Below are 13,729 nucleotides of genomic sequence, written 5' to 3' on the forward strand. Positions count from 1 at the left end.
ATATAAATTTTATATGTGGTTTCTGATTAGTTTCAACCCTGTACCACGTACTATATATATATATATAGTACGTGGTACAGGGTTGAAACTAATGAGTGTATATAAAGTATATAAAGAAAAGCATATGTGTGGATAATATTGGACTCATTTTCCTTACAATAGCTTGCATAAAAGGGTTGAATGTTTGAGCCTGGTGAATCAAATCTATAATTTGTGCAAATAATTAAGAAAATTGTATTATTATTATTGGCTGACTTTTTTATTTAGAAAGAGTCCAAACAGTCACTTTTTGAGGATCTTTAATAGGGATAATCATCAGCAACACAGTATGTTTTTAGTAATTATATAAAAAAAAATGTTTTTACTTCAGTGTGTGAATTGTAGTATGAGCTGATTATGTCAAATAACAATGTCGAATTGAATTACTTAATACAAATGTACAAACAGGAGTTTGATACTCATATTACTTGTCATGATGATATGTTAACTGTATGTGTGATAATACTTTACCTAACATATCTATAAGTTTTCACAGCAAAACAAAACAAAACATTGGATTCAAAAGCGTCAACATCTACCTCACAGGATTTCATTTCTGTATAGCTACTGATCCAAAAATGGCATCCCACCAACACACGGTCGATAAACAACATGGAGTGATACAAAATGGCTTTGTGCATTGCATAATACATCAGAGGAATCCGTGTATGGAATAGTATGTTGTATTTACTTTCTGTGCTACAAGTGCCACAAACAGTTTGCTGATTAGTGGAACAGCAAGAGTAGTGACAGATCTTGACATCTGAAAGACGTTTGCTTGTAAATCAAAAGACTTCGTACCAGCAGAGAATTTGTTTTGGCACTGCATAAGAGTCAGGATTACACAGCTCTCAGGAATATTTGATCTTGATTGGTCAATTGCAGCTGTATATTTGACCCCTGTCCCTGTTCCGTGATAGCAGCTTTGCTAGTCTCATATCTCAGCACTCATATTCATATTTCCCCTTGTGAATAGGATGCACAATTTAACATACTTTTAAGAAGAGTACTTATTGTGGAAATAATATACTCAAATGCAAACTCAATGAAATGTTTTCTCTGACACTTCAAAACACAAAATGTTAATACAACAATGATTTCAACTGATGAAGTAAAACTTTTAGTTTGGCATTATTACAAAGTTCACCCTTTTTAAAAGTGTACTTAAAGGATTAGTTCACTTAAAAACAAAAATTCTGTCATCTTTTTCTCACCCTCAAGTTGTTCCAAACCTGTATGAATTTCTTTCTTCTGTTAAACACAAAATAAACTATTTTGAAGAACGTGTATAAACGAACAATTGATGGACCCCATTGACTTCCACAGTATGGAAAAAAAATATATTATGGAAGTCAATGGGGACCAGAAACTGTCTGGTTACCAACATTTTTCAAAATATCTCCTTTTGTGTTCAACATAAGAAAGAAATTCATACAGGTTTGGAACAACTTGAGGGTGAGTAAATGATGGCAGAATTTTCATGTTTGGGTGAACTATTGAACCCTTTAAGAAACAGACAAGTGTACTCTTTAAGCACACTTAAGTGGCATTTTATTTCATTAATACTATATAATAAAAAAATATACTTTTAAGATTTGAAGGATACATTTATTATAATTAAGTCTATTTATGTATTGCGTTTAGCCACATAAGTGGGATACAAATACAATTTTGTATCGGTATTACTACGATATTTTGGTATTTTATTTCAGGGTTTATTCTGCCTCCGGATCACCTCATCAGTGTTCACCTTATTTTCACAATCAGCTGAATGCATATTATCCCTTATTTATCTATTCTGTGACACATTATATTGTAGTTGTGGTAGTAGAGAAGATCAGCTACACTAGCCCTTCTGCCACCACAGACCGGCTGTTGTCCTTCACCTCCGCCAGCAGACTCCCATTAAGTGGTCTTCTGAGAGAGACGCGAGAACACTCTGTCTTGTCACTAGCACAGTCCTACCCGTCCCTCACGGCTGTTTTTCTGTCTTCCCTAGACACCGCAAACCCACAGGTCAGTGACGAGAAGAGGGTTCAACGAGATTGGAGCGACTTTAAAATTTGATGACTCCTTCCGCTGTCCCGCAAGAGACAGCCATCATCCCTGAAGAGTAATGCCACCTTTCTTTTTTACTTCTTCTAAAGTCATCTGCTATGTGGAATTTTATAAAGTTCATTTATTTTTGTAAATGGTCAGAACTTTGCTGTAAGAGACTGAAAACACCCTGAGATGAAGCTATAAGACTCAGATACTGTCCTACGCATAACAAACTCGTTTTTTTTTTTTTTTTACACGGGTTCTGGCGTAGTTTCTGAAGGCATGTCTGGTGCATATGACAGCTCTGTTTCATCTCTGTTCTGTGTAGTGTGACAGATGCACTTGTTCTCTATTCGGGTTTGTATTTCCAAAAAAAAATCTGCACTACCAGCTGAGACATCTGCTCTTCATTTGGGTTTTGAAACTGTTTTGTTTATTGTTGGCCTCTCTCTCTGTATCTCTCTCTCTCTCTCTCTGTTTTCAACCCACCCCAGAGCACGCCAGGTCATCTGATTATGGGGAGAGGAATATGGAATAATTTGTCTGAACCCCTACTGGACTTTCTCCCTTGAGTGTTCACTTCTCACACTGTATTCCAAGGACTATCCAACCGTTTCCTACCGGGACACATTTGAGGACTCAACTCAATCCACTACTGCAACGAATGGAAACGGAGCACAATAATTGTTCTCCATTGCTGGCTTTTGGAACATATTGCCTTTTACATCCCGCGGCCGGGACTGTCTATGTGTTTGCTGCCGACTTCAGTATGCATTGTTTACTGGACGGTTTGGGTTCGAGAATAACACCTCACTGGAAGGGGTGAGTATACACTTGCTCTTTTGGAAAGCGAATATTCACCTTAAACGTGTCTCTACCTGCTAATGCAAACTGAAACATTCGAAACATTTCCTTAAAGTTGAATGGGTCTAACATTTTACTCATGAAACATATTCTATCAAGATGCAATACATCAAAATTCAATCAGTTCTCATAATTGTTCTCACTGGTTTAACAACATAAAATGTTTTGTCAATAAAATTATGTAGAATGTTATTCTCAATAATGCTTTTGTATGTGACGGGGCTCATCTTACACAAACATAATAGAAATCAAAGTTATTGTGATTCTTCCAATTCCATCTAGTTTTAAATAATACAAATCAAAACAATTAATTCAACGTATAAAAAGCCACTCTATATACCACTATATTTGTGTGTATACATAAATACTGTATATACAGTATAGATGCAATTCACACTTGAATTTGAATGTACACTAGTGTTATTAAACATTCTATTATATCGGTTTAATATTATAAATAAATGTTATATTAATAATTCAATATATTACTTAAATATAATAGCAAGGATCCATTAAATTCAGGTTTGCCATCACAGGAATATATTTAAAAATATTTTAAATAGAGATGCACCATTTGACTGGCCAGGGACCGGAATCTGACAATTTTGCGCATGATCGCCCCCGACGAGTGACCGGCCGGTCAGTCTCATGTCTTTCCGATTCCGAGTCTGTTTTGTTACCAGCGGCACAGGAAACAACATCAGCTTTGTAATCTTGCACTCTTCTCTCCGTCGGCAAAGTGACACACACCTGCCTCCTCTTACTCACTCCTCTCATTCGCTCCGGTTAAATAGTGTTTGTATTGTGCATCATTTTAGTATTCCCGCAGGTTTCGCGCTCAGACCAAAAGCGCGCGCACCACTGATCTATATAAGTGAAGCGAACAAGCCGCCTCTCAGTCTCAAGCAGCTTGTGAGTCGCAAGTACCAAAATGAGTGGTTTACACACAAAATTGTGTCAAAATGCCCGTCTTCCTCGGTGCCAATAGCCTCGTGAGCAGCGCGGCGACATATAGCGCAGTTACGCTTCGGGCGTCCCGAGTTCGAATTCCGACTCATGGGCCGATCCCATCCCCCTCTCTCTCTCCAACTTTGCTTCCTGTCAACTAACTGTCCTGTCATAATAAAGGCAAAACACACCAAAATAAATCTTTAAAAAAAAAAAAATGCCCATCTTGGCGAGTATTCAGTTCAACACAATCAGTTTTGGAATAGTTGAGAAAGATAACGCATGTTGTGTAACAGTATTTTGGATCTGTGCATAAACTCTTAAAGTGACAGCAGTCTTATTCCTGTTGCTGTCTGTCATGTTAATCAAAGAACAAAAGACAAAGAAAATCACTCTCTGCTCTCACTAAATAAGTTGTATTACTTTAATTGTAAACATTAATCTGTATTTAACTTTTACAATGAAGACTATCCGTGCTATTTTACATTTCATTACTTTCTTACCTGAATAATAACCTACCGTGACCCACAAGAAAAATGTAATCGGTGCATCTCTAATTTTAAAATACAAAACAGTTAATTTAAATTGTAATAATATTTTGCAATATGGGCATAATGGTATTATATATATATATATATATATATATAGTAAGGTTTGCTCACTCAAAAGAGATCAGAGTCAGTGATTAGGAAGCTCTCAGCTCTTGTGTTGACATTGCTGTGTCTGTCCTGAGGTTATCAGCTAATGTCTTGCACCTCAGCTTCATGTATCAGAAGCTCTACCAAAACTCATGATCACTCATGTGGAAATATAATTAACTTGTTTGTGTTGCATAATCAGTACCTTTCATCTCCAAGTATCACCTCTGACTGCAAACAAATGCCAACATAAGGCCATAGTAAATGCCAAGTATGTACATTTTCCCCATTTAAGACTAGACGTCAAGCAGAGGTTATGATGGAGCCATTCACAATTTACAATTTACATTACGGTTAAGGTGACTTAACAGCATAGTTGTTGCACAGTGGATATGAGGATTGTATGCAAGCTCAGTAACAGCGCAACAGCCTCATGAATTATTTGATCATACTGGTATTTTTATTTTAACTGTTGCTAAAAATTCCCTCAGCATTCATGCTTGGTGACGTCAGAACAGAGGTTTGACAGAGCATGTCAAAAGAAATATACAGGATGCTGCACGCAAGCCAAATGCACCAGGGAATGTTACTCAGGCACTGGACAATCCATCGAAATAGCACGTCAAAAAAATATATATATATGTTGGTTTATAATTTCAGAAATAATTCCAAAGAATCTGCAGATAACAATGAATTAAACATGACATTTTTAGAAAAGTTATAGAAATAACTACTATTTTCTTGTAAAACGTACTCTAGTGATCTCTTATTTTTGATCTCTCTTTTATTTACAACTTCAAAAGTAAAATTTTTTACAGTGTAAATGAAGATCTGGATGTTCCTGGAGGCACTTTCATTGTTCGCTGCAAAAAAAATATTTCTTACTTAGCATTTTCCAGTACAGATATCTAAAAATTCTTAAATCAAGAGAAATTTACATGAGAAGCAGAATTAGTTAGGATATTAAGGGAATAGGAAGATATATATATATATATATATAGAGAGAGAGAGACTTATGTGTATATTATGTGTAATATAATACTTTTTGTTTTAATACTTAATGGTGACATACTGTATTTTCAGAGAATAAACAGCACTCAAAAACTTTAGCTGTCGATTAAGTTGCAACTCTCTTGATGAAATATTGATTGAATTTGATGACACATGTGGCCTGGCTGTCTGTGACCTGAGAAAGGTGTTTGATGCCGATGTCACACGCAATCAGTGGGATTCTGTTTAAAAGTCTTCCTGCTAAAGGAGCTGACAAGGATAAATTGACAGGCCAACGATTGGCGCTTCACCTGGCTATTGATCCCAAAATCAAAGCCTCTGCTTTCCATGACTTTGAGAAACGAGAGCAGTTAAAAGTTCGAAATGCAAAGTTAAGATGGATTGAGATGTTTGTTCCCCTGTTTCAATGCTTAAAGCTGTGAATCAAACCTAGCTGTTGTCGACTGAGATTTGCCTCTGTGATCTTGATTATGTAAGGAGGCCATTGACAAATTATCCACATATAGCTCTTCAGGCATCTAACAACAATAGCTGAGAGAAAAATGAGCAATCATTTCTTACTGTGACATACATTATACACTACTGTTTAAATGTTTGGGGGAAGTTAGTTTTCAACATTGATAACAATAAATGTTACCTGAGCAGCAAATCAGCAGAATGATGTCACGTGACACTGAAGACTGGAGTAATGTTCCTAAAAAATATACATTTTCTATGACTGATCTTTCCAACCCTGTTATTTCAGACCTTCATCTCTCATCTAAGTTTTTATATTTTAAAACAAAAATAGTCCAAATGAACTGCAATTACACAGTATTTTAGTTGTTGGCACCCCTTCGCCACACTTAGCATTTCGTTTTGACTTGTCAAGCCTCATTTCTTCGCCAATTAAAAAATCATTACGTGACTAATCACTTCTCCATGCCGATGACACCGTGATAATCTCACTGAACACATTTCGCTGCCACAGACGCTTATACAGGTTGTCCGTTTTGATTACTTATTTGCCATTTAATCACAGAAATGCCATTAAAACAGAAATTACACTTACAAGAGCAGTTTTAAATATTGATATGTAATAATTAATTATATCGGGATCGTAAATGCAATCTCACCTCTGGTTTAGACAGTTGGCTCATGGTAAAGACCTTGAAATGTCCTTTACCAATGTTGGATTGGATTGGAATTGTGAAAAGCATAGTTTCTGCTGTTTTAATTAGCTGTTCTTGTGATTTGTTATTTTCTGTGAACACGGTGTTGAAGGAGTTCACGGCGATGTTATCTGGCCTCTGTCTGCTCACCCAGAGGGGATGTTTGCTGATACCTTAATTCTTTGTTCCACCTTCCACCTCTTTGAGATAAGTACTCCGCAATTAGTAATTACCACAACATTGTTAATCACATAGTACAGCCGAGTTCCTGGAAATTAACGGTTCGGTGATGGTTTTGTTGCAAATGTTTTGTTTCTTGGAGACCCTTCAGCGTGCGTTTTCTAGCTAATTGAAATTAGGAATGAAACATGTAATGACTCACGAATTTGCCCTTTCCGTGAGCCCAGATGCTCCCCTCATAGGGTCAGAGAAAACGCGAATTTACTCACTGCTTAGATTAACCAGATGGATTTAAATGGTCGCCCACATTGACTTCTTCAAATGCATCTTGTTTCGTTCGGAGGTGGTCACACTGGATTTTAAGGACTTGCCGAATATTGCAACAGCCAGGATATAATGCCCACATTCCATGGCTTGTGATTTGAAGAAATACATTTACAAATGTTTTATTGAATTTAATTTCATTTTACAAAAGGACAGATGGTTTGGAATATTGATGGATTATTCACAATGCTAATATGTTTGTTAATTCACATTCCAGTAATATTGCAACTCTTTCCTTGATTTATGTTTTTGAAACATTCACCAAATTGAGAGTTTTCTCCAATTTTTATTTTGAATGCACCAGGTTACTGTGATGTTGATTAAGCATATTTTCACGATATGAATTTATAGTTGAGATTTCCCCGAAATGTAACTTTTTCAGGATGGCATATATTGGCGCTATATTTTATAACCAGATAGATCAGTAAGTGATATAATGTTATTATAAAAATCTACTTGGACAAAATCTGCTTTTGTTTTTTACCTAAACGTATCTGATAACCACCATGATAACACAGATGACAAAATAGAAAGCGACATGATGAATCAGATTAATTATAGCCAACACTCATTTTTAGACAGTGTCATACACACAAAGACACAAAAAAAACCATCAGTTACACACAACACTAAAAAAAATAATGCAATAAACATTAATAGAAAATGCAACATAACATGGTGCATTACTGATAATAAAAATATAATGAAAATATAAATATATAATCATGTGATGTGTCACGCAGGCACTTCTGGGAATGTTATTTGACTGTTTTTACCATAAACTATAGCTATTCATATAATTCATAGTTTTTACATCCAAAAAGTCATTATTTTATTAAAGGATTAGTTCACTTTTAAAAAAACTTTTGCTGATAATTTACTCACCCCCATGTCATCCAAGATGTCCATGTCTTTCTTTCTTCAGTCGAAAAGAAATTAATGTTTTTGATGAAAACATTCCAGGATTTTTCTCCATATAATGCCCTTTGCTGGGCACCAAACGGTTCAAGGTCTAAATGACCGTTTCAGTTCAGCTTCACTCTTCTGTTCGAACTCGTTCATCAAAATGAACGAATCTTTTTTCGAGTTATTGACTCGTTCATTTTGATGAACGAGTTCGAACAGGAGAGTTCGCAAGGCGAGCATTTGTGCCTATAAAACTTTAACTTTTTTATTTATTTTTGAAATGGCCGATCGTTTCGCTAGATAAGACCCTTATTCATCGTCTGGTATCGTTTAAAGCCTTTTGAAGCTGAACTGAAACGGTCATTTAGACCTTGAACCGTTTGGCCACCATTGAAGTCCATTATATGGAGAAAAATCCTGGAATGTTTTCATCAAAAACATTAATTTCTTTTCGACTGAAGAAAGACAGAGATGGACATCTTGGATGACATGGGGGTGAGTAAATTATCAGCAAAGGTTTTTTAAAAAGTGAACTACTCCTTTAATAGCACCTTACATAGGACAGATGGTTTGGAAAATTGATAGATTATTCAAAATGTCAGTAAAATATCATTAAAATTATATAATGCAACGTTAAACAGTTTAGAATGTTTCTGCCATTTGAAAAAGTAACACACAGTTCCACAATTAACAGGTTCCCTTTCGAGGGAACTCGAACTGCGTCGACTACGACACTTTGGGGAACGCCCTCAGCCTAGCGCCTCTGAAGCATGAATGAAACTAAGCCAATCTTGATTGGTGTTGCGTCATGACGTAACGTGTGACGGGATACACGGAAGCTACAAAGGGACGCCGTCAGCTTTCTGTTCTTCAGCAAGCGCTCTCTGTCATGTGTGTCTTATTTGATGTTGTCTGCCAGTACACAAGCATATGTATATATTAGGGCTGTCAGTTAAACGCGTTATTAACGGCGTTAACGCAAACCCATTTTAACGGCGTTCATTTTTTTATCGCACGATTAACGGTCTTTTTGGCCTAGCAAACTTTGTAGTTTTTTTTTCACATGCTTTTGCAACAGGACGGCATGCGGGCGTTTTGAAAACGCAAGCGGATCTACAAAACAACAGGCACGCCGCACACACTTGTTTGGGCTTGCGAGCCGGATGCGCGAGCGCGAATCTCTCTGCTCGCGCGCGGAATATAATGTGTCGAGCACGAATCTCTCTGCTCGAGTCGCGCGCTCTCAGATACACGCTGCTCTTGTAAGAATTTTCTCTGGGCTCGCTCAGAGAATATGCCTGCACTTAAAACGTGTTCAGTGCAATCGCGAATCTCTCCTCTTCCCCAGCTAACAATTTTAGGTTATAAGAACGTTTTCATAACGTTCCCATTAAGTTATAAAAACGTTATTTCTGAATGTTATAGGAACGTTCAAAACGTCACGTTTTGAGTGGATGACGAGCGCGAGACGCCGAAATGGATGCCAATAAGATTCTGAATGGAAAGTTTACTTTTAAAAAGTTGCCAAATGGTTCCACTGACGAGACCAAAGTGATCTGTGTGTTTTGTCGTTGTGAACTGATCATCATCGCAGCACGTACGTCTGAATACCACTTGATGATGGCCAGCACACACACACACAGCTGATGCGAATTCTCTGCCCCCTCGTCAATATCAGGACTTTGTCAGTATTTATTTCACCCTTTTATTGATGGACAGTGTTAAATTGTGTGAGAGAGATTATTTGCTCCAAGTGATAATGTTTTAGTGTGAAATTGAACAGTATATGCCAATATTGTTTTCAATAAAAAACATTTGCACAAAGCAAGCCGATCCACTTTTCCATGTTGATAAGAGCATTAAAATGAGAAAAAATTATGGGACAAAAAGAAATCAAGAGACATTTAGAATAGATAAAAATGTGCGATTAAATGTGATTAATCGTGAGTTAACTATGACATTAATGCGATTAATCGCGATTAAATATTTTAATCGTTTGACAGCACTAGTATATACACTCACCGGCCACTTTATTAGGTACCCCATGCAAGTAACGGGTTGGACCCCCTTTTGCCTTCAGAACTACCTCAATTCTTCGTGGCATAGATTCAACAAGGTGCTGGAAGCATTCCTCAGGGAGTTTGGTCCATATTGACATGATGGCATCACACAGTTGCCGCAGATTTGTCGGCTGCACATCCATGATGCGAATCTCCCGTTCCACCACATCCCAAAGATGCTCTATTGGGTTGAGATCTGGTGACTGTGGAGGCCATTTTAGTACAGTGAACTCATTGTCATGTTCAAGAAACCAATTTGAAATGATTAGAGCTTTGTGACATGGTGGAAGTAGCCATCAGAGGATGGGTACATGGTGGCCATAAAGGGATGGACATGGTCAGAAACAATGCTCAGGTAGGCCGTGGCATTTAAACGATGCCCAATTGGCACTAAGGGGCCTAAAGTGTGCCAGGAAAACATCCCCCACACCATTACACCAGCACCACCAGCCTGCACAGTGGTAACAAGGCATGATGGTTCCATGTTCTCATTCTGTTTACGCCAAATTCTGACTCTAACATCTGAATGTCTCAACAGAAATCGAGACTCATCAGACCAGGCAACATTTTTCCAGTCTTCAACTGTTAAATTTTGGTGAGCTCTTGCAAATTGTAGCCTCTTTTTCCTATTTGTAGTGGAGATGAGTGGTACCCGGTGGAGTCTTCTGCTGTTGTAGCCCATCCGCCTCAAGGTTGTGCGTGTTGTGGCTTCACAAATGCTTTGCTGCATACCTCGGTTGTAACGAGTGGTTATTTCAGTCACTGTTGCCCTTCTATCAGCTCGAACCAGTCTGGCCATTCTCCTTTGACCTCTGGCATCAACAAGGCATTTCCGCCCACAGAACTGCCGCTCACTGGATGTTTTTTCTTTTTCGGACCATTCTCTGTAAACCCTAGAGATGGTTGTGCGTGAAAATCCCAGTAGATTAGCAGTTTCTGAAATACTCAGACCAGCCCATCTGGCACCAACAATCATGCCACGTTCAAAGTCACTCAAATCAACTTTCTTCCCCATACTGATGCTCGGTTTGAACTGCAGGAGATTGTCTTGACCATGTCTACATGCCTAAATGCACTGAGTTGCCGCCATGTGATTGGCTGCTTAGAAATTAAGTGTTAACGAGCAGTTGGACTGGTGTACCTAATAAAGTGGCCGGTGAGTGTATATATATATATATAAATGGTGAGTCAGAGCTACAAGCGGTGTGTGCATCCCTGCCCTCGTTATATCACGGGTGGGGACACACACCAATTGTGTGTGCACTGTTTGGGAGCGCAGCACGCCCCCTTTGAGAGCTGCCTGCATGGATTGCGAAGCATTACCGATCCGAGTGCTGCGCTCCCGCCTGGCTATCTTTGATGATGATGACTTCATAGTTCCCTAGAAGGATGAGGGGTTGTGTCCAATACTAGATCTCAGGCACTTGAATCGGTCTCTGAGGAGTTTCAGGTTCAAGATGCTCACCATTCCCATCATTGTGAATCAAATTCAATCCAAGGATTGGTTTGTCACGATAGATCTGAAGGACTCATACTTCCACATATCCATCCTTCCATCTCACAGGAAGTTCCTGAGGTTCGCTTTCGGGGGCGAAGCGTACCAATATCGGGTTCTTCCGTTCGGCCTAGCTCTCTCCCCTTGCACATTTACCAAATGTATGGACGTAGCACTAGCTCCGCTGAGGCTTCAGGGTATCAGGGTGCTAAATTATATCGACGACTGGCTTATTATGGCCCAGTCACAAGAGCTGGCAGTTCGGCATCGAGATGTCATCCTTGCCCACATCCAGAGCCTGGGGTTGAGACTCAACACGAAAAAGAGCGTGTTGGCACCAGCCCAGAGAACCACGTTCCTGGGAGTAGTGTGGGACTCGGTCACGATGCGGGCACAATTGTCTCCTGCACGGATCGAGTCCATCCTGACCACGGTGACCAGGATAAAGCTAGGCCAAGCCATCACTGTAAAACATGTTCAGAGAGTGTTAGGGCTCATGGCAGCAGCGTCCAACGTCATTCCATTCGGCCTGCTGCACACGGGGGCCCTGCAGTGGTGGTTGAAAATCAAGGGGTTTTCCCCTGGACATCCGTTCTACGCCTGGCACTCGTCCTAAGTGTGTCTGTGCGCAGCTTCACACTAGGACAAGCAGGGCTCGTTGTGGCATAGTGGGTACTCGTTCCCCAAAGTGTCGTAGTCGACGCAGTTCGAGTTCCCTCGAAAGGGAACGTCTCGGGTTGCGACTGTAACCCTTGTTCCCTGAGAAGGGAACGAGACACTGCGTCCCTTCGCCACGCCTTCCCCTGCCTGGGAGCGACTTGCTTCATCACAGAAGCTGACGCTGTTGTGTGCCGGCGTCCCTTGGTAGCTTCCGTGTATGCTGTCACTCGTTACGTCATGACGCAATACCAATTAAGATTGGCTTAGTTTCATTCATGCTTCAGAGGCGCTACGCTGGGGGGCGTTCCCCAAAGTGTTGTAGTCGACGCAGTGTCTCGTTCCCTTCTCAGAGAACAGGGGTTACAGATGTAACCTGAGACGGTTTTACTGTAGCATTTTTTTTGTAATAGTTTTTTTTTTTTATTGTTTACAGTCAGTGTATGCAGAAAAAGATGAACATTCTATGCATATACCTATTCTTCCATACACAAATGTGCAAGTGTATGCGTCGATTAAATAGGTTAGCATTAAAGTGATTAGATTTGAAGTGGAGTTTACTTATCTCTTTCTTTTGGAAAATGATGTGGCTGTCATTCCCCTGTGTGTCATTTGCATGACAGACTGCTGTTTTATTAAAGAGCTTCTGTGATTTATGCCCAGCTGTCATTCACTGTTTGCCCCTGGGTTTGCACAAAATCCATTGAAAGACTCCTTTATTTGATATCTAATGGTCAGGCTGGATTTAATTGCAGAATCAATAGTGCTGACGAGAAACAAGGTGTGCCAATATAACTCATAATGAAAGCTATAATGGCAGTCAAACCCAGGGTAATAAGATTATCTGAGTGCTGAATGCCGTCCTCGTTTTCTGATGAAAAAGATTGGACGTGTTTACGCTAAATTTTTCATCTACGGGTTTAGTATAGTTCTTCACCAATTTAATTTAAACATGGATTAGTCTTGAAAAGCTCCTCTCGATTGGTTGATTAAAAGAAATTGCACCGCCAACAGAGCAAACAAATAAACATACATTTAAATGTGTACTTTTGTTTACACTACCATTCAAAAGTTTGGGGTAGGTAATATTTTTTCATATTTTTGAAAGAAGTCCACCAAAGCTGCATTTAAAATACAGTAAAAACTTCAATATTGTAAAATATAACCGCAATGTAAAATATCTGCCTTCTGTTACTCCATCCAGTCTTCAGTCACATGATCCTTCAGAAATCATTCTAATATGCTGATTTGCTGCTCAAGAAACATGTAGGCCTATCACTATTATCAATGTTGAAAAAATATATATATATAATTTTTTTTTTGTGTGTGGAAACAGGATTCTTTGATGAAAAGATGAAAAGAACAGGATTTAATTGAAATTTAATTTTTTTGTAATATTATAAGTGTATTTGCTGT

General features: G+C 38.8%; 1 protein-coding gene across 2 annotated transcripts in view; it reads left to right on the forward strand.

The window, feature by feature from the left end:
* zgc:172282 (leucine-rich repeat and fibronectin type III domain-containing protein 1-like protein) overlaps positions 1–13,729 on the forward strand; it is a 128,683-nt gene that overhangs the window by 112,160 nt on the left and 2,794 nt on the right. The window contains exons 5-6 of one of the 2 annotated variants that reach the window (XR_008808151.1): positions 2,039–2,152; positions 2,574–2,901. The exons of the other annotated variant lie outside the window; for it this stretch is intronic. The gene's annotated coding sequence lies outside the window, so the exon portion shown is untranslated. The remainder of the gene's footprint in view (positions 1–2,038; positions 2,153–2,573; positions 2,902–13,729) is intronic. 2 annotated transcript variants of the gene reach the window in all.

The sequence above is a fragment of the Rhinichthys klamathensis genome, unplaced genomic scaffold, assembly GCF_029890125.1.
Source record: "Rhinichthys klamathensis goyatoka isolate OS25496 unplaced genomic scaffold, OSU_Roscu_1.1 h1tg000192l_1, whole genome shotgun sequence".
NCBI classification, from domain to species: Eukaryota; Metazoa; Chordata; class Actinopteri; order Cypriniformes; family Leuciscidae; genus Rhinichthys; species Rhinichthys klamathensis.